At 41.9% G+C, this 22,430-nt stretch overlaps 1 protein-coding gene across 2 annotated transcripts in view; it reads left to right on the top strand.

Moving 5' to 3' along the window:
* Nucleotides 1-9,887: 9,887 nt before the first annotated feature.
* Nucleotides 9,888-22,430, top strand: part of peak1 (pseudopodium-enriched atypical kinase 1) — a 327,914-nt gene continuing 315,371 nt past the window's right edge. For both annotated transcript variants that reach the window (XM_084316260.1, XM_084316259.1), the window contains exon 1: nt 9,888-10,041. The gene's annotated coding sequence lies outside the window, so the exon portion shown is untranslated. The remainder of the gene's footprint in view (nt 10,042-22,430) is intronic.

The raw sequence follows: 22,430 nt of genomic DNA, 5'->3' as shown, positions 1-22,430 counted from the left end.
GCTCGTCTATTGGACACAATAGAGTGGAAATGTGTGTGTGTGACTGCGAGCCCTAACGTGTGTGCGCGCGTGTGTGTGTGTGACTGCGAGCCCTGTCTGACTCCAGATCAGCGGAGGCGTCACAATTTTCAGTCGGTGGCAAAGTGACCAGGTGTCCCGCTTTTGGTTGTACTGTTCCACCATTTGACCGAATGTCCCGCGTCCCGCATATTGAGAGGATGTTCCTCTTTTCGAAGCAAAAAAAACATGGGTCTAAAAGCCCCTCCCTACAGTAAACGTAGCAACCCGCCTCTTATCCACACACATTGCTCTGCTCGTGACGCTACCTCATATCGCAGATCTGATTGGTTAGGTAGTAATTTAGCGCTCTGCTCGTGAGAGTCATAGTGGGGCGGCATAGCTAACCTATCGTTCAATTTGTGATAAAAGCACCAAATTTGGTACACATTTAGCTTAATATATTTAGAAAAGATATGGATATTGGGGCATTGCAGATTGGCATTCTGGTGACCATGGTAACCATTTCCAAAATGCCCCAATATCCAGTTTTGTTTCCAATATATATCAACACATATCACATACCAATCAATATCAACACATCTGCCAAATTTGGTGCTTTTATCACAAAATGAACAATTGGTTTGATATGTTGAGCTATGCCGCCCCACTATCATGACTCACTTCCTATATTTGGTCCGCATCTGGTCTGATGAAGCGAACCAAGACCTACGTTTTCAGGCGGACCAGAGTTCGCGTGTTTGGTCCGCACCAGAGTTCGACTGAGCATTCACACCACCCCAAAAAAGCGGACTATCCGAGAAAACGAACTCTGGTCCGATAGTCCGGACCAAACAGCTCTGGTGTGAAAGCACCCTAATAAAGGGGGGTACACACCAAGCCAATTATGAGGCATCTGGAACGTCGGTTAGGGTCGGTGGTCTGAGTTGGTGTGGTGGGTCTCGAACGTTGGCCACCTCAGCTACGTCAACGTTGGAGGATTTGTCTGGGGAGGAGTCGGGACACTTTGGCATGTCGGCGTGGAGCGATCGGCCAACATCGGGAAAAGAGAGATCTCTGATTGGCTGAAGTCACACCACAAATAGCCAGGGCTTGCAACAACACTGTTAATTTCACAAATGTCACAGACCGCTGCAAATGCAATGTGCTAGGCATTCTCAGACTACGGTCTGTGCTGAGGCTAAGTAGGCTACTAATTGTGACACGTTCCAAAGAAAACCATGGTGATGTCCAGATGCGTTTATGGGGGTCTATTGATCAAACAAACTATTTATACGATATGATATGAACGGTGATAATGTGGCTAACGTGGTAGCAATGGCTTGTTTACATCATGTGGTCTTCCGTTTCCCCTTGGTCATACAGACTACCGCCACCTGCCACTAGGCGCAGAAATGTACATACTCGTCACTGTTGGAGGTAGTCAGAGCAGTGTGAAATTTGTCGGCCCTGAGTACAGGAGACAGATTGGTGTGTTCTGACCTTAACTCAGCGCCGGCCATTTTCCTCATCCTGTTCTAGCTAGGCCACGCTTTAAAAGATAGGAGTGCGTCACCTTGTTTGTAGAGCTATATCTATATTCTATTATAGCTATGGATACAATACTATGGTCATTTGACAGTAACTATTTTCTGTCCAAGATGCAAAAAAATAATATATGTTTTCATGTATACGTTTGCGCGTTATCCCATGGTGAATATAAGTATAGTTTCGGAGTGATCCGGGCTAATTCCTGGAGAGCTGAGCTATAGGGCCCTACGTGAATTCTGCTAAAAGCATTAGCGTTTCATCCCTGGACACGCTACTATACATATAAATCAAATGTATATAATAGGTATTATGTTTCATCATGAATGCATGAAAGGGGGGGGGGGTCGTTTCTGATGCTTCGATTGCCTAACGGCATTTGTTGTAAACCCCTGATCAGCTGGATCGATATGAAAACATTGTTGGATCAAGCTGAAATTGATGTCAGATAGTCCTTACCTTTGGTCAGGGGTATTCCAAAAAGAATATTCCAATTGTCTGATTGTGATTTCCAGTATTTGGTGTCCATCTGGTCCTGGACATAATTTGGCACAATTTATGGATCGAGTGTGCCAGATGCGTTTCGAAGTGGTCGGATGAAGCGATTTACTCGGCTCAGTCTAAATTTAGCGCCCGGAGGGATTTAAACGTGACACGTGGTCTGGAACAGGGTTTACTGCACTCTCGATACTGCCACCTAGCCGGATCTGGCCGGTACTGCACCCTCGGGGTCCCAGTATGCCTTTTAACGGCAACATACAGGTCTGTGACATTGAATAGAATATTAAAATCGAAAAAAAGGAAAACGGACCAAATAACGTGTATATATACAGTACGTTCGTCGGTTGTTGAGCAAACATGTATATAAACGTTGTTGGCGTAGATTGTGTTAAAGTACGTCAGACTGCAGAGCAGCCAGTCATATGTGCTGGTGAGCAACGCTGGCGTCCCCCAAGGAACTGTGCATTCACCCTCTACACCTCCACCTTCTGCTACAACTCGAGCATTTGTCACCTACATTGTCAGTCACATCACAGACAACAACGAGGAATAGTACAGAGCGCTAGTGCTTTGTAGCTTCATAAGGTGGTGCGACAGCAACCGCCTCCAACTCAACATTAGCCAAGACCAAGGAGCTGATGGTGGACTATTGGCGTAGCAAGAAGAGGCCCCCAACTCGCATCACTATCCGAGGGGAGGAGGTGAAGATGGTGGAAACCTACAAATTCCTGGGCGTACACTTGAACAGTAAACTGGACTGGTCGGACAACACTGAGGACCTCTACAGGATGGGACAGAGCAGGCTGAGACAGAGGAGACTCTAGTCTTTCAACATGTGTAATAGGCTTCTGCAGTTGTTTTACCAGCCTGTAGTAGCTTGCATCCTCTTTTTTGGTGTGGTATTTCTGGGGGGGGGGGGGGGGGGTAACATCAACTCAAGAGACACTAACAAGTCAGCCCATGTTGTCCTACTTCTTAGAGAGATGCACTGACTTCCCATTACCGCACAAATCTGCTTCAAGGTCTGGAATATACTGGAAAAGCCCATTCAGGTATATATCTTTTTCCAGCCTGTACCTCCCCTTCCCCATGCTGTTATCACTGTTATGCCACCTGTATGAGATAGATAGATAGATAGATAGATAGATAGATAGATAGATAGATAGATAGATAGATAGATAGATAGATAGATAGATAGATAGATAGATAGATAGATAGATAGATAGATAGATAGATAGATAGATAGATAGATAGATAGATAGATAGATAGATAGATAGATAGATAGATAGATAGATAGATAGATAGATAGATAGATAGATAGATAGATAGATAGATAGATAGATAGATAGATAGATAGATAGATAGATAGATAGATAGATAGATAGATAGATAGATAGATAGATAGATAGATAGATAGATAGATAGATAGATAGATAGATAGATAGATAGATAGATAGATAGATAGATAGATAGATAGATAGATAGATAGATAGATAGATAGATAGATAGATAGATAGATAGATAGATAGACAGAGAGATAGATGGGCAGAGAGATAGATGGGCAGAGAGATAGATGGGCAGAGAGATAGATGGGCAGAGAGATAGATAGATAGATAGATAGATAGATAGATAGATAGATAGATAGATAGATAGATAGATAGATAGATAGATAGATAGATAGATAGATAGATAGATAGATAGATAGATAGATAGATAGATAGATAGATAGATAGATAGATAGATAGATAGATAGATAGATAGATAGATAGATAGATAGATAGATAGATAGATAGATAGATAGATAGATAGATAGATAGATAGATAGATAGATAGATAGATAGATACATACATACATACATACATACATACATACATACATACATACATACATACATACATACATACATACATACATACATACATACATACATACATACATACATACATACATACATACATACATACATACATACATACATACATACATACTAGTATTCTGGTCATGTGGGGACTCTTTAAAACATACTAGTAATCTGGTCATGTATAAATATGCACACCCGAGCCGCTAGAGGTCGCCAAAGTGGCGTGTCACGCCGGTCGGTAAATTGTCCTTAAATTGTCGGTGCCAGTTAACTCTTTAATTACCAATGACGAGTATACTTGTTATAGCCCGCCAATCGTTGGACACCAACAACGAGTATACTCGTTATTATGATCGTTATTTCTTTTATTCGATATTTCCATTCATAAACATGCAGGCAGCTGTGTTTTATCACTGGGGATGGGTCTGAAATTGCAAAAGTCCAATACCGCCGCCTGCCTCTTTGCGGCCGCTATTGCACTCCATTTGAAATGATGTGGCTTGGTGTCTGGGCCGATCTGCGGCCTGCGGGCAGAGTTTAACTACTCGGGCAAGCCAAGTGCTTATAACGCATGCATCGACGAGGGTCGGGCCCCCCCGGTTCGTGTTCATGGCTGGATTACGTCGACATCAGTACTTGGAATGGCGATCAGATGCACAGAGGGCGCTCCCCCCCCCCCTTTCATGCATCCATGATGAAACATAATACCGATAATCTAAACACAATGATTAAATCTCTTTCCACACCGGTCAATACACAGTAATGGAACCCGTCCCTTTAAGGGTTGAAATGCTGGGCTATCACACAACACATTTAACCAAAAGACAGTGGGCCCACATTGAAAAACAAAAGTCCTATCTAAGCCGGCAGTCCCCCAAAATAACAAATGTTGCGGCGCCCCTAAACAATGGTACACGGGCCAGTTCAAAGTACTGATTCTCTCCGCCTCTAAAAGGGCACGCGCCGCACGAAGAGAATGTTTACCCCAGGCTCCAGCACTCGGAGTGCTCACTGTAACTGGCTTGTGCATACTTAACCCAGGCTGGCCTGCTCCCGCAACGAATGTCCGCATTGCGAGATGGCCGTCGACCGGTCCCGTGTTTGTCACCTGTGACAGGCAGGGGCAGGCTGGGTTGACGTTAGGCAGGCGACGGCTGGAGGTGGTTGTAGTCCGGCGACGTCCGTTTGGGGAGTCCGCTGCTGCGACACGCGGCCTAAACTGTGGCCCTAGGCCTAACTAAAGCTAAGCTGCGGACCGAAACGATCCCCTGTCCTGTCGCCTATACTTTAACTAAAACGCAACGTGTGAAATATCTACCACGCTCTTCGGCAGTAACTCGTCTGCTTCCTTGTTCACAAAGTCTCTTTAGCATTAACTGGGAGCTAAGCTATCGCATACGACCTGTCTAACCCGCCCCGTGGCGGGGGTCATATCTCGTGTGTCCTTAGTGTCTAGAGCCCCGCTCTACGCGTCCGCTCGCTTCTGTGTCCAAACGACGAAGAGGGTGTTCCGCTGTCTCCCTTCAGCCCTCTCTTCGTCTTCTGCCATCTGTCTTGCCCAACGTCACATCAGCTCCCCCTGGCGGCAGTCCAGTGCACGCTCCACTATTAACTGTCAATGTTAGAAAGGGGAGTTTACACAACGTTATCCTGAACACAGTAGAGTACAAGGAATTAGGTTAGACACATTGAATTATTGTTGAACATATTCAGGTGTCTACACATACTAGTATTCTGGTCATGTGAGGACTCATTAAAACATACTAGTATTCTAGTCATGTGGGGACTCATTAAAACATACTAGTATTCTGGTCATGTGAGGACTCATTAAAACATACTAGTATTCTAGTCATGTGGGGACTCATTAAAACATACTAGTATTCCAATATTCTGGTCATGTGGGGACTCATTAAAACATACTAGTATTCCAATATTCTGGTCATGTGGGGACTCATTAAAACATACTAGTATTCCAATATTCTGGTCATGTGGGGACTCATTAAAACATACTAGTATTCTAGTATTCTGGTCATGTGGGGACTCATTAAAACATACTAGTATTCTGGTCATGTGGGGACTCATTAAAACATACTAGTATTCTAGTCATGTGGGGACTCATTAAAACATACTAGTATTCTAGTCATGTGGGGACTCAAACTGTACCCATTTCATTTCTTTGGTCACCATCATCATGGTAGTGACATGTATCATTGGTATAATGTTTCAAATTGGATCATTACCATGAGATAAAGCATACTAGTATTCTAGTTAACCATTATGCGGGGACTCATTCAAACATACTAGTAATCTGGCCATGTGTTAAATTTAGACTCATTAAAACATACTAGTATTCTAGTCATGTGGGGACTCATTAAAACATACTAATATTCTAGTCATGTGGGGACTCAAACTGTGCAAACCCATTTAATTTCTTTGGTCACCATCATCATGGTAGTGACATGTATCATTGGTATAATGTTTCAAATTGGATCATTACCATGATATTACCGTGGTATTATTCAAGTACAAAAGTGATACCATGGCGATCCATAGTTGTACCATGGTAAATGAGATTACATTAGATTAAATCCATTGCCATTGCACTAGTACAAGTACAGAGTACAACTAAATTAAATTGGCATCTAGTAGCAGTAAAGTGCATTGCAGTATAATGTGAATATATGGAGTATACTCATGACAAAGCTACAGAGTAAAGTAATAGAAGGTATGGATACATAATATATATAATGATCCCTCTACTACTGAACCTCTTAAGAAAAAACGTATCTTCTCCCATCTTCCGTTTGCTTCCTTGCCCTTCTGATAACACAATCTAATAACACAATCTGATTACACAGCCTGGTTGCACACTCTTACAGTATCTCAATATGTCAAGGGCTGTTTGTTAGACATATTTTCCTATGGTCCACTTTGCCTACAGGTGAGAGGCAAAGATTAAAGGGATTTAAGCCACTTGACTACACAACCTCCCCCCAGCCTCCTCCGAGTGTTATTTATTCAGCTGGAAAGGGGGGTGAAAAGGGAGGAGAAGGAGAATGCAAGTCACTCTCATGCGTGTGTCCTTGGGATCCGTCAGCCAGTCAGTCTTCCCCCGGTCTGGAGCGTGGCACTGGAAAAACCTTGGCCCTGCCGATGCCCGCGACTGGGGCAGGGGAGGAAACAATGCCTGGAATGTGTAAAAACTTGAGTCATTCCCACATGTCAACTCCTGGCTCCTTTCCTCCTCCTCCTCCTCCTCCTCCTCCTCCTCCTCCTCCTCCTCCTCCTCCTCCTCCTCCTCCTCCTCCTCTTTGACCTCGACCCCAAACTCCTCCCACTTTATAATCCTCAGGAAGGAGGGATTGAGAGAGAGTGAGAGAGAGAGAGAGATAGAGGGAGAGAGAGAGAGAGAGAGAGAGAGAGAGAGAGAGAGAGAGAGAGAGAGAGAGAGAGAGAGAGAGAGAGAGAGAGAGAGAGAGAGAGAGAGAGAGAGAGAGGAGAGAGAGAGAGAGAGAGAGAGAGAGAGAGAGAGAGAGAGAGAGAGAGAGAGAGGAGAGAGAGAGAGAGAGAGAGGAGGGGGAATTCCTTCTGGCTGGTGCTGCACGTGAAGTGTTATGCCAGTAACTCACACTCATACTGCGCCCAACGTGAATGCCTTCAATGACTGTAATCAAAATGTTGCATACCGTACAACATTCACAATGAATGTTACACAGGCTACCTGTTGGCCTCCACCTGGATGTGGTTAGCAATTTCCATAAACACCAGCCTATTTCATTATTTGCTGCTGGAGCTACTCAGACCAGTCAACTATGTCACTGAAGGTTGATGTCTCATTTCATCACAATTCATTCACCTACAGACTTATTTATATATATATATATATTTTTTTATGCCCAACATGTGGAAATGATAGTCTGGTATACCCTAGCACTGTGTTATCCTACAAGCCTGCAGCCTATACTCCCAACATTGTGTAGGCATGTATTTGTGTCTGCAGGGATTATGTTGTTGGTATTTTATTTTTAAAGGAACACGTCAACACGTCTTCGCCAGAGTCAGACAAGAAGATAGATACCAATTTCCTTTCTGTGCGTTCAGTGGAAAGCTATCCGGCTGCAAGCTAGCCTATAGCTTAGCACAAATTAATGTAAGTGGATACGGACTAGCGGCTAGCCTATAGCTTAAAATTATGGGAGAGGTGTTTTTGGTCAACAGCTAGGCTAGTGGTCCGTATCCTCTTCCATTTATTTGTGCTAAGCTAGCCCATAATGTTGCTGTGTTCCTTTAAATTCTAAATTTTCTACAACTTTACATTTAGCTAGTACAGTAGTTCTCAACAGGATGCACAGAGGCCAACGAGGGATTTGACAGAGAGGCCTTGATATGATAGGAAAGGATTGAAACCTTTAGAATTATTTAACCCTTTCACTACCACAATACAGAGGGTTAACCTTTCACTACCACACTACAGACCTATTACTGTCTGTGGTGTGGTAGTGAAAGGGTTAACCCTTTGCCGTGTGGCAGTGAAGGGGTTAACCTTCTGTATTGTCGCAGTGAAAGGGTTAACCCTTTGGTAGTGTGGTAGTGAAAGGGTTAATCACAACACAATGAACACATACAGTACAATAACAGCATAATGTACATACGTAATTATATGGATATATAAATACAACATAGCAGTTAAAGGGGAACTATTTTACTATTTCTTTCACTATTTGGGCACTTTTACACAATTCCTGTGAGTCTATGGAACACCTCTGTATTTTTATTTTTTTCATTGTTTTGTATTTCTAATCAAGTCCTCAAAAACAGCATTTTCTACCTCAAGATCTTAAGCCGTTTTGAGCCTGGGCTGGGCTCCAACCACTGTGTGCAGCTCATCATGTACCTGATGCCACACAGCCACATCATCATGCAGCAGTGTCTCTCTGACATCACAAATCATCACATTTTCAGATGACTCAGTTCAGTGAGGGTGAATATTGTGAGAGGAGAATTGGAAGAATGCGCCAATATGAGAATTAGAGACATAGATCATATTAATATAAGTTCACATAGCTAGGAAACAATGCTAAACACTCAAAAAGGCCATTTATAAGATAGTTCCCCTTTAATGTTATATAAATATAACAACAGCCTTTTTACTTACTGTAGATGGCTAGATGCACATCTACTCTCGTGTTTGTTACGAATGGGAAGAAATGAATAGATAAAGAAGGATTTGGGGTTTGTAAATGTGGAATGGAATGGAGGAATGGAATAAAGTGAACTGAGTGCATTGGAGTGTGTGCAGACGGAGCCGTGATGAGGACAGGCACACTCGTGTCTCCTCAGTTACCGGCTTAGGGGCAAAGCGCTTAGGAATAACAAGCAGTGCAACGTATTGACTTGAAAAGAATATCAGAACAGGTTCTGGGTTTCATTTTCCTGTGCCTGTGTTTTGAGGGCTTTTCCCCCATTGTGTAGCGTGTCTGTATACCCTTGTTACGAAAATACCAAGAACAGAGTATTGTGAATTATATCATTATGTTGGTATATTGGCTACCGTACATTAATCTAGACTTTTCCATTAACTGTTCTCTTCTTCTCCATGACCTTTAGACCCAAGATCCAACTTTCAGGGACATTTTATGAACTTTCAGAATTTAGGGCCGGGGTGTCTCTCCCCCATTGAGGTCAGAAGAACGTTCTTGTTTGTTGATTTTCATATGAGGGGTCCACACTTGTTGGGATAATCCTGGAAAGAAACTGTATAGAACTTTGTAAGAAAGCCTACACTAGCCCCTGTTCACTTTCATTTCGGTTGACTTTTCGTCAAGCCTGGAAATTGCGCGTGCATTCAGTTCTCTTCTAGCGGCCGCCCCTACCCGCCGTATGCGCGCTCCCGCGCTCAGCCTGGAAAAACTGCGGCTGTGTGGAGCCGCGCAGAGAGGAGTGTGTGTGTGTGCGTGTGTGAGTGTGTGTGTGTGCAAGATCTGCTCCGCAGAACCACTGTCAATATTGTTGAAATACACACGGATTTTCCCCATTTCCTTCCCACGGCACCGTTGTTTAAAACAGGATTATGATGACTGTCAAGATGTTGTAGGGTCGCCGGGAGAAAGTCGGGATCCCAGATTAATAAAGGTATGAAAAACTTTAAGATTTTTTTCTTTCCCATTGAAACGGTCTCTGCTGCTTTGGCTCTGCCCACACTGTCTGCCACAAGTCTGCTCGTTTCTCGGGTTCTAGTGCGAAGTTCCACTGAATGCAATGCTTTTTTCCAAGCAATGAAAATGTACATACTTCGTCCGCTGCTGCATTAGTGTTTCTAAAAGTCACGTAATAAGTGCGCAGATAATCAATGTGTTTTCTTGGAATAAAGATTATTGTAGAAGTTTGCTCGCCGTTGAGTGTTTCCCAGCGCTCTGCGTTGTGGTGACTTTAGTAACGTTGGCACAATATGTCATGTAGACCAGGCAGTGAGTGAGCGGTTCTTGGGGCTAAATAATGACTGGATTTCTTGAACATACAGTATATATGACTATAAACAAATTGTTATTTGTGGTGTTATTATGTGTCTATGCTGTTGGCTATAGGCTATACTCAATACCTGCCTACTGCCTTCACAGTCTACAACTGCCTTACACTGTAATCATAACTACCTCAACCACTATGATCTACCCATATAGTATGATAGATATATACGGTATACAGCATTATTGTACATGGCTATCATATGTAAAAGTATGTAAGGGATATATATATATATATATATATATATATATATATATCCCTTACTATATATATATATATATATATATATATATATATATATATATATATAGGTATGTAAAAAGGATTATATGCAGATATATTCAGACAGGTGTGGATACAAAAATATATACGGTATCTCTGGACCATGGCATGAGTCCGTATTAAAGTTTGAATTTAATTGAATTATACAGCATTATTGTACATTGCTGTCTGAATATACCTGCATATAATCCTTTTTACATACATTCTTACTACAGTAGTTATACCGCTGGCCAGTATGACTACCATATAGTGTCTTTATACCTGTATCACTGACTGTACATAATAATACTACTGTACATACATCTGATTATCATTATTACTCTGTAGTACTCCAGTATAATCCAGTTTAATCACTTGTACATTGTATATTCTTATTGCACTTTACTGTGTTTACATTTGCAATCTGGTTAGATGACAATTTATTTTCATTGTACTGTACTTACACTGTATGATGACAATGCATTGGCAATCTAATCCAGTCTAATCTAATCTAATCATGCACATTCGAGTCATGACAAAACACAATGATAAAAAAAATAAAAATAGATGAGATACTGCAGAGATAAGTATAGTGGCGGCTCTACCACTAGGGGCGCTAGGGCGCCGACCCACCTGCTGGCCAGCTGCTGTTAAATCAGAGAAGAAGACAATAAAACTTTTTCGTTTTTGTGTTTTATAGCCCTATAAATAATATAAACATGTTTAAAATTAATAATATGTACTCATTTTAAGTATGTTTGTATTTCCAATGCACAATATAACGTTATTATCTAAATAAAAAAAACATCGTTTTCCAGAGCAGGAAGTGACATCACGTTTTTTTTTTTTTTTTTTTTTTTGGCCCGGGCTATACGCGATAGCGCTCTGAGTGCGCGTCACAGTTTGATCGCTGTCTCCGTCACAGCCAATCAGTGCATACGGCGTTGTGCGTTGAAATATGACTATTATGTTGGAATCCGAGCGCGATTTGAAGCGGTCTAGAAAGCAGCGTGAACTTCCGTGAGAATTTCCATAGCCGCATTTCGCGGAGACGCTCTCTGATTGGCCGACGCCAGTATTTTTTTCCATGGCAGAATTTCACAGAGACGATCTCTGATTGGCCGAATCCAATTTCTAATGTTCCAATTCTAGCTTCTCGCTTGGTTCCTGGTACTAGGACTGTTGTTTGTCTTAGAGCGTGCCGTGCCGTGACTGCAAGTTCTTTCTTTAGACTGTTAAGCTTAGGCACTCTTTCAAAGTTGGTTAAGGTTAGAGTTTGTCTTAGAGCATGGCGATAGAACGCCAGGTAGTTTGCAGTCTGTTCGAGCGGAAATGGACAAAGGAATGTACTTGTTGAGTGTTGTGCTAACGTCGACGAGCTCAGCTGAGCTAACACTTGGCTAACAAGCTATATGGCGGATATCAAGCTCTCCTGCCCTGGACCTGGACGTTTCAACTAAACAGTGAGTCTCTCTCTCTCTCTCTCTCTAACGTTAGTACTAGTACTAGGCTGGTGCGGGCTAACTGGCTATCGTTCTGGGAGCTAACGTTAGTACTAGTACTAGGCTGGTGCGGGCTAACTGGCTATCGTTCTGGCAGCTAACGTTAGTACTAGTACTAGGCTGGTGCGGGCTAACTGGCTATCGTTCTGGGAGCTAACGTTAGTACTAGTACTAGGCTGGTGCGGGCTAACTGGCTATCGTTCTGGCAGCTAACTTTAGTACTAGTACTAGGCTGGTGCGGGCTAACTGGCTATCGTTCTGGGAGCTAACGTTTGTCTTGTTTACATCAGGGTCCCAGATTTTCGATTCATATCGATAGTTTAATAGCTAGCCTTGGCTCGTTTAACAATATGCAAAATATGTGTACAGCCCTGTACTCATACTGAAGTTATTCTTGGTATATAATAGGTCTGATTGTGTAACGAATCGATTCCACGTCGCGCTGTGTGTGAGAGAGAGAAGGAGAGAGGGAGAGATCTGCCTGTGTTTGTAGACGGGCGAGTTTTGTTTCTAACTTTTCTATTTATATATTGTGTTTCAAGTTGTGAATTAGAGTCTAGACTATACTTTATTTGACTGGTTGTGTGTTGTTGTAGTAACAGCTGAGCGACTCGTTCATAAGAGCCGATTCATTGCAGTGAGCGTGTCGAATCGCTCACGTCTTGCCATGAGTGTTGCGTGGTACTGTACTGTACTGTACAAAATATTTGGTATAGCGCCCCTAGTGGCGAAGTACCCAGCGGCCGCTACTGGTATAGGCTAGAAGAAAGTGACACTGCACTTTAGTTTTTTGCATTTAGCATGAGATTCAGAGTGCAGTGTTATCCTCTCTTGTAATGCCACACACGTCCCATCCCAGTTAATTACAATACGTTCTTTCCCCTGTTTTTCATAATTAGGCGCAACCAGAATGTCCCCAAATTGGGAAGCATTCCTTGTTTCGGGTTCACAGTGTCACAGCCAGGGCAGTTGTTATGGGCAATGGAATTATAAAGAAGTGTATTGTAGCCACCTCTGCAGAATATATTTGTTTATATAAGATTTTCTCCTCAAATCAAATTCCCTCCCTTTCTGTTTTCTAGTTGTCAGCTGTTGTGTTTACACATTCTCTTGGTCTTGTTTTGAACACCGCCAATGAGTTGATAGTGTCAACAAACCCAGAGGTTTGACATTGTTACTTTTTTTATTAATGTGGATTAAGTGGCTGAGCTGAGATTTCAGATTTGGCTTCTAATTAAGTGCCTCCAGGCTGCCTGCAAAAGTATGTGTTTTACAAATATATGTGTTGGAGTTCCTCCTAGATTTAGGATAGAAAAACATACCTGACATTCTTTGCGGTGAACAATAGATGTTTGTCTGTGGTGAAATTGGTGATATTTGACAAGTGTTTGAACAAGCCTAGAACGCGTGTCACGAATGTCCTTGACAGGCCTGGGTGATGTGCCCAAAATATCACATCACAATATCTTTCTGTGAGTTTTGACGGTAGAACGGTATTTGACCGTATAGTTTACAAATTGCAACGTGTTATGACATCTTTTATGTCATTATCTTGTAATACATAGTGCTATTTCATTCAGAATTGCATTTCACTTTTTGAATACTGCTGCAAGGAATCCTTTTTTGATTTACTTAAAAATATATAGTATGTACATATTTCTTTACAATATTTATATTATATATATATACATCGTGGACTGCGGTAAAGTAAAAATCGATACTGGCATTGCATGGATCCATGACGGTATGCCTTCATATTCGGTATACCTTCCAGTAGGCCTGCCGCGATAAGCAATAAATCGATTAATTGCTGCGATAATTAAAATGAATGCAATGATTTTGACGGGCGCGATTAATTGCTATTTGCGCGTTTGTTTTAATGAGGCGGAACCAGTGCCGCTTGTCAGTCACTGTCCGTGTTGGGAGGCGGGCCGCTGACGTTACTAGAGTACAGCACGGGAGCTCCGTGGGGCAACGCCACAGCTTAACTACATTTCTCAATAGTGTTGCTCCTTTTAACCAAGTAGCATTATTTGTAGTGTAACGTTAGCTATTTTTAGACCCAAGTAGTTACTCGCTACTGCCCGGAGAAACTGGACTGCTAAATAAAGATGAAAGATAGAGCTTTGATTCTCATTCCAGGCTAACAACATTAGCTAAATAGCTAACAAACGAAATACAACGTATAGCATAGCTACAAGTACAACACAGAATAACGTTAATACAATTACATGCATCATTGTTTACAATGAACGGGTGGGGCTAGTCAAAGGACTGGACACGGGGACAAGTTAAACATGAATTCATTTATTATAACACTCCGGTAGTTTCGAGTTGTGCTGCAGTGCTTACGCACCACAGCTATTCTATTATATACGGCTTTGACGCTTCCTCCTCATCGTTGATTGCCTGTAGTAGCTGCATCTAACGTTAGTAGCTAACGTTAAAACTAACCTAAAGTTAGTTGTTCACCAACAATCTCAACATTTGTTATTAGCTCAAAAACAACCGGACGAGACAAGTTGTCGGCTCATATGTTCTGCTTAGGATAATCACAACAATACTTCCGGTCCGGTCGGTGGGCTTCAAAATAAAAGTCTAAAACCGGAAAAGACGGGCGGTGGGCTTCAAAATAAAAGTTTTGGGAAATACATTTCTCAAAACAAATTCTCTAACCGGTCGCAATAATATCGCTTATCGCGATATTTTCGGGGGCAATTAATCGCCCAGCAAAATGTGTTATCGTGGCAGGCCTACCTTCCAGTTAGGGTGACCAGATGCAAAAAGTCCAAAAGTGGGACAACAGTAAGATTTTGGTGGGACAAAGTGGGACAACAGTACGATTTTGGTGGGACAAAGTGGGACAGATAGATAATGTAATTTTTTTTATTAGAATAACTGCCATGATCTTCACTGAATAGATTTAAATCAAAGGTTAAAGGTTAAATCAAAATAAATACAAATTAAATACCACCTAACATCTGTTTTAAATATTCAAATGTCATCACTTGACAGGAATGTCTTGTGTTTGATATTCCCTGTTAACACAGAACTAGGGAAAACAGTGTAGTATAATACAAAAATAATAATACAAATAAATTGTACTGCCATGGTCTTCACCGAATAGATTTAAATCAAAGGTTAAAGGTTACCACAGTCGGCTGACCTGTATGAATGGGAGTGTTGTACTGTGTGATAGACACTTGTTATCTCAGCTGCAGTGACCTTGTCCGTCTGGCTATCATTGTTTGGTTTAAAAAGAAACGTATCCATAGATCTGGATGTTTCTTTTTGGTGAGCTACTTTCAAGTGAGACTCACGTCCACTGTGGCGCTTCAAGTTGTATTCTCCTCCATGCGCAATTGAAAACGAACTATGACACAAAACACAGAAAGCCTGCTGCGGATTGCCTGCCATCTGCCTCACCCAGTCATGTGTCGTTTGCCAGTCTTGGTTGTAACTGCAGGTCCGTTTCTTTTTACTGCTTTCCATCTTGAACTAGTTCGCTTGTAATGTTGTTGTGTTTTTTTTGACCAATCAGATTTGCGATATGAGGTAGCGTCACGACTCAGTCTCAGTCACGTCACAAGCAGGCAAGCAGCACGCTAAAGTACTATAACCAATCAGAGCAATGTGTGTGGACAAGAGGCGGGTTGCTTCGTTTACTGTCTGTAGGGAGGGGCTTTTAGACGCATGTTTTTTTTGGCTTCGAAAAGAGGGACATCCTCTCAATATGAGGGACGCGGGACATTTGGTCAAATGGTGGGACAGTACAACCAAAAGGGGGACACCTGGTCACCCTACTTCCAGTATAGGGCTGGGCGATTAATCGAGTATCAATTTCAATTACTGTACGATTTTGGCTTCCCACAATCGTGAAAACAAGATAATCGTGATTAAACTATTATTGTGCCACATGCCGTGTTGCTCTCATTTTGTCTTGTGTTGTAAATGCAGCGCACCCTTCCTTCACAGCAGTGTGCTCCGCCCCTCCCCCCAAGCCCAAACAGTAAATTCAACTTGTGTTGAGAGGGAGGAGGGAGCCATGACGTGTTTTTCCAGTTATTTTGAATGTCTTTGGTAACTTGTAGAAGATGCCAGAAAGGCAGCCTTTGGTCAAGAAGAAAGGTAAAACAAATGCCGTCGTCGTCATACGATGTTTTCAAAGTAATGAGTAATCTGGTTTGTGTCTGTGTTTAATAATCATGATTTCAATATCAATCAAAATAATCGTGATAATGATTTGTGCTGTAATCGAGCAGCCCTTCCAGCCCTACAATCTCGCACTTGGGCAACATTTTGAGACATTGGCCTAAATCTCTCCTCCAACACATCTCAACATTTGTTATCCCATGCTGTCGCCCATCAGTCCCTTGGCTATGACATAAGTACTGTCTTATTTGCTTGTTTTCACCTTTCTGTTGGCTTGCTGGTTGACACAAACTTTTACAGTGGGGAATTGATCTACCATCATTTATCTACTCCATTGTTATAGGGCTGGTCAATATACAGTACATTATACAAATTATATATCATAATAAATAAGGAATACTTTTCTATATCAATATACGGTAGGCGTACAGTACGTGACCATATCTTTTCATGTATGTGACGTCACATTTCAAACAATCCAGTTGCTGTTAATCACATTTAACTGGTCATTTAAAGGAAAACTCCAACATTTTGGGAAATTTGCTTATTTGCCATCTACCCTGGAGTTAGACAAGAAGATACATACCTTTTTCTTCTCTGTGCATGCAGTAGGAGTAGGAAGACGTTGGGAACTAGGCTAATGGAGGAACCTATACTTCCAGTGACTGACGCTAAGCTAGGCTAACGGTGTGCGTCTTCCTACTCCTACTGCATGCACAGAGAAGAAAAACGTATGTATCTTAACACTCCAACATTTTGGGAAACCTGGAGTTAGACAAGAAGATACATACCTTTTTCTTCTCTGTGCATGCAGTAGGAGTAGGAAGACGTTGGGAACTAGCTTAATGGAGGAACCTACTTCCAGCGACTGACGCTAAGCTAGGCTAACATGCATGTCTTCCTACTCCTACTGCATGCACAGAGAAGAAAAAGGTATGTATCTTCTTGTCTAACTCCAGGGTAGATGCCAAATAAGCAAATTTCCCAAAATGTTGGAGTTTTCCTTTAAAGTGTTATATCAAATCAAAACACTTATTCCCTCAAATATTTCAGATCTCTTGATTTAATTGAATTGAATACCTTTATTTGAACTCGAACGGCAACTGAGGTCAGGTTACCCTGATTTACAGTCACGTCGAGTGTACATACAGGGTTAAGCAAAAAAAGGCATATAAAATCACACAGAATATAAAATCATAACAATAAGAAAAGTAAGGATTAACAATCAATTAAAACTGGCCACCTTTAGATAATTATTACGTTTGAAAACATTGTTCCTCTAAAAACTTAAAACAGAATTATATGGTTCTTCGTCTGAGGTACTCAGTTGTGTACCAAGATATCGCAATATCATAATTTCATCACGATGTATCATCCCATAAAATGATAAACGATAATACTGTATTACTTGCCTATAAGCCCTAGGCACATCAGACACATATTTATTTCCCTTTTCAAAATGCTATTTGTTATTTGTCCCTCTCTCTCTCTCTCTCTCTGCCGTGCAGAAATGCCATGCATGACTCAGTGGCCTCCAGTTATATCTTGCAGCAGCAGAGCAGTGGGTCGGTGCCAGATTGGCCCCGGTAGATTATGAATGAAGATGAAAGAGTTTATATTTGCCAGACAGATCAGTTGGCTGAATGCTTGACCTGACTGAAGGCTATCTCTTTTATTTGTCTTTGACGTGGATGGACACACATTATGTTAGGGATATAAGGGAGGCGTTCCTACTAGTAAGGATGATAAAAAAAAAAAAAAAAATGTATCCACCCTTTCTCCTCTTTTTCTATTTTTCTCCCATCTCATTGATCTCATTGGCGAGGTGTAACGTGTGGGAGGCTCACACTACCCCCGCCATTTCCTGTCTCTGCTGTGCAGGCGTCCCCCAACCGACCTGTAGGAGTCGCTGTCCACAACGTCCAGATTACCACCCATCGACTTCCACCCGCTAACGCTGCCAATTGAGTTAGTATGACGGCCGGCCCAAGCCGGAGGCAATGCCGACAGCCGGAGTTGAACCCGGTGTCTCTTGCGTTGGTGATGAGCGCAATGTCCGCTGTGCCACCCAGCCGCCACGATGATTTATTTATGATTTGTGAGATTCATAGCTAATAGTCATTTTAATTTCTAACTGGACCATTCAAATTTTGTTTAGTTGGAAAGATATGTAAAGCTATTCCCACATCCCGCATTGTAAATGCAAACTCTGATCAGTTGCAAAGACGAGGATTAAACTCGGTCCTAGACTAAAACCTGCTTTCAATGGGGATCTCTATTGGTGGAAAAACCCTTAGTCAAGAGAACTAGTCTGTGAAACCGGCCCTTAGTGTATTAAAAATGTATATACAAATTATCTAAAAAAACGTGCCTAAAGCCACTAATAGGGCCTACACAGCAGATTGGGGAAAAAGCTGACAAACATAGAATCCTCAATTATCCAGCAGTGGCGATGTCAAAATAATTATTACGAGTCACCAATTTTGCACATCCTGTAACTCTGAACTCTTTACTGGAACACCTCTCTTTAAAAGACACTTTTCCAATTTGGCTTATAGGGACAAACTCAAAGTGTTATAATAAGATAATTAGTTTGTTTATGTTTGAAATCGTATTTGTTGGCAAAAGATTTATCAGAGAAATTATGTCTGGGAGAAAAGTTAGTGACATTAAGTAGGCTCCCAACCAGTAGCCCTGTAGTACAAAAGCGTAGCTATTGATTTGATGGTAATGACTAGGGGGTATCTATATACTAATAATTTCAAGGGGTACTGGTTCTATCTGGTGAGTGTTTGTGCAGTGATGGTGTCTGAAGAAGATCTGTGAGGGAAATGTCATGTGACACCATGTACCCCCCACCCCACCCCTCCAACCCTGACCCTTTCCCTTGCCCTGGGCCACGACAGGAGCTGGGGAACAGGTGTGACCCAGAGGTTAGCTGCAAAAAACCACATGCGCACACACACACACACACACACACACACACACACACACACACACACACACACACACACACACACACACACACACACACACACACACACACACACACACACACACACACACACACACACACACACACACACACACACACACACACACACACACACACACACACACACACACACACACACACACACACACACACACACACACACACACACACACACACACACACACACACACACACACACACACACACACACACACACACACATACATACATACATACATACATACATACATACATACATACATACATACATACATACATACATACATACATACATACATACATACATACATACATACATACATATACATACATACATACACACCCACACAGCGCTGGTTAAAGAGCCTGCAGCAACAGAGCAATGTTTGCCCTTCACGTTGAATTCAGAACTCGGTCAATTTAGGATTTGATTTAGGTGAAAGTCTATTTTGCATTTACTCTCAAAGATGTGATTGGCTCGTGTTTTCAGCTGTCACAGATATCATGTCTGCCCCCACAAAATGCAACATGACGGATGAATTTAAATGGGACATTGTTTTTTCCCCCCTGTAATGTCATCATCATTATTATTCTTGGCACGGTTGAGAATATTATAAGTACAAAAGCTCTTTGCAGCAAAGCAACAGTCATTTCCTCAAGGTAAATATTTGCAGCGCATGCATAATGCATCCCCAATTAAACTAGATCAGAAACATGGAAGGAAGCACTGAGTCCCCTGGGGTGGACCTTTTCCTGAACACTGGATGTGATTGTCTTTTCTGATGGCTCTACAATAAATATGAACTATAATTTTAAGCAAAACTGTTGACTCTGTGCTTCCTATTTGAAGTCTTTCTGAACTGTTGAGAAGGCTGCCAAGATGTCTTAATTGTAGTACAAACAAGTGTATCAGTCAGGTAGGTGGATGTCATCCTCTCAGACCAGCCGCCAGGTGATATCAGAGATGTTTCAGATGAGAGATGTCCTCCTCTCAGACCAGCCACTAGGTGATATCAGAGATGTTTCAGATGAGAGATGTCCTCCTCTCAGACCAGCCGCCAGGTGATATCAGAGATGTTTCAGATGAGAGACGTCCTCCTCTCAGACCAGCCGCCAGGTGATATCAGAGATGTTTCAGACGAGAGATGTCCTCCTCTCAGACCAGCCGCCAGGTGATATCAGAGATGTTTCAGATGAGAGACGTCCTCCTCTCAGACCAGCCGCCAGGTGATATCAGAGATGTTTCAGACGAGAGATGTCCTCCTCTCAGACCAGCCGCCAGGTGATATCAGAGATGTTTCAGATGAGAGACGTCCTCCTCTCAGACCAGCCGCCAGGTGATATCAGAGATGTTTCAGACGAGAGATGTCCTCCTCTCAGACCAGCCGCCAGGTGATATCAGAGATGTTTCAGATGAGAGACGTCCTCCTCTCAGACCAGCCGCCAGGTGATATCAGAGATGTTTCAGACGAGAGATGTCCTCCTCTCAGACCAGCCGCCAGGTGATATCAGAGATGTTTCAGATGAGATGTCATCCTCTCAGACCAGCCGCCAGGTGATATCGGAGATGTTTCAGATGAGAGATGTCCTCCTCTCAGACCAGCCGCCAGGTGATATCAGAGATGTTTCAGACGGGAGACGAATCAACTCGTTCTCATGATTCCCTGTTTTGCATCACATGGGTTATTATTATACAAGGTGTGGGCTTACTGACCTTTAAGGAGACTAGAGTAGAGGTACAGGTTCCTTTCATCTAGGGATGCAGGATATATATCGCTGACCATATCGGTATCGACCAATGATAGTGATTTTTACTGTATCTATCCGATGAGCAAAACTGAGCAGATATATACAGTATCTATCTACAAACATACTGTATATCAGCTGGTGATAGTGATTTCTTTATTGATTGCATCGGTCCGATGAGCAAAACTGGGCTGATGTGAAGTTGAACAACTGATGATTATTTCTCTGTCTACCTGCCGTTGGGTGTGTGTGTTTTCTTTTCTTTTTTGGCCATGCAGAGTTAGTTTGGGTAACATTACTTGTATGTGACAGGAACATTTGTGGGCTAACATTGTTTCAGTATGTACAAAAATAGTATGTACAAAATTCAATGATCATAGAAATTTGTTTTATTCATACAGATCACATTGACACCGGTAATATCAGTTATTCGTCATAACATAAATGTGAATATCAGTAATTGGTATCGGCCAAAATCTTCACATAGGTGTATCACTACTTTGATCCCAACGGGAGATGTAGAGGTTTTGAATATGAGTCATGACTAATACTTTCCATGTAATTAAATCAAGGTAAATATTGGACCTTCTCTGACAAGTCAAAGGTTCACAGAATTAATATTTTTCTGACTTGTAGATCCAGAGGGAAGCGGTTCTGTTCGAGACTCGTCCAGCGATCTTGGTGTTAACGATTGTGCCTGACTGTGTGTAAAAATCTTGCCTATTCAGGAGACAGGAACTGTTCCACTTTCATCTCCCTTGGCACAGCTTTTAATGTGTCATCCTCCTCACATGCAGTATATTTGGTAGTTCATTCACTGGCTCACAACAGCGGAAACCTATAGAGCAGGGGTGTCAAACTCATTTTCACAGAGGGCCACGTCAGCATTATGGTTGCCCTCAAAGGGCCAAAGACAGTATAATGTAAATGTAATGTAATGTAAAATAAATGTAACTACTCCTTGTCTCCTTTACATATAGTTAAATAACTGTTTCTATATTTATTACTTATTCAAGTTACAAATATTACATATTGTGACAGGAAAATCTTAATTTTTGTATTTGCCCTTTAACCCTGCTCAGCAAATGTCTACAATGCACTTCTGTGGAAATTGCCTAAGTTTTTCTGTTCTATATTTCTTCGTCAAGATGCAAGGAGACACACAGGTGTTACTTTCAGTCCCCCACACATTCTGCTATACGTCAAATAAGTATATCATGTGTATTGTGTGAACCTGGCTACTGCATTGTAACGATACAACTAGAAATTGTAGGTTTGCATTTTTTTGTCCAGACATAGCCATGTCTGAATTCCATTATTATTAACATACAGCTTCTTAGAAA

This window comes from Notolepis coatsorum, assembly GCF_963971535.1.
Source record: "Notolepis coatsorum genome assembly, chromosome: 6".
Taxonomy (NCBI): Eukaryota; Metazoa; Chordata; class Actinopteri; order Aulopiformes; family Paralepididae; genus Notolepis; species Notolepis coatsorum.
The sequence above is the reverse complement of the archived record's forward strand: the minus strand, read 5'-3'. Positions and strand labels throughout refer to the sequence as shown.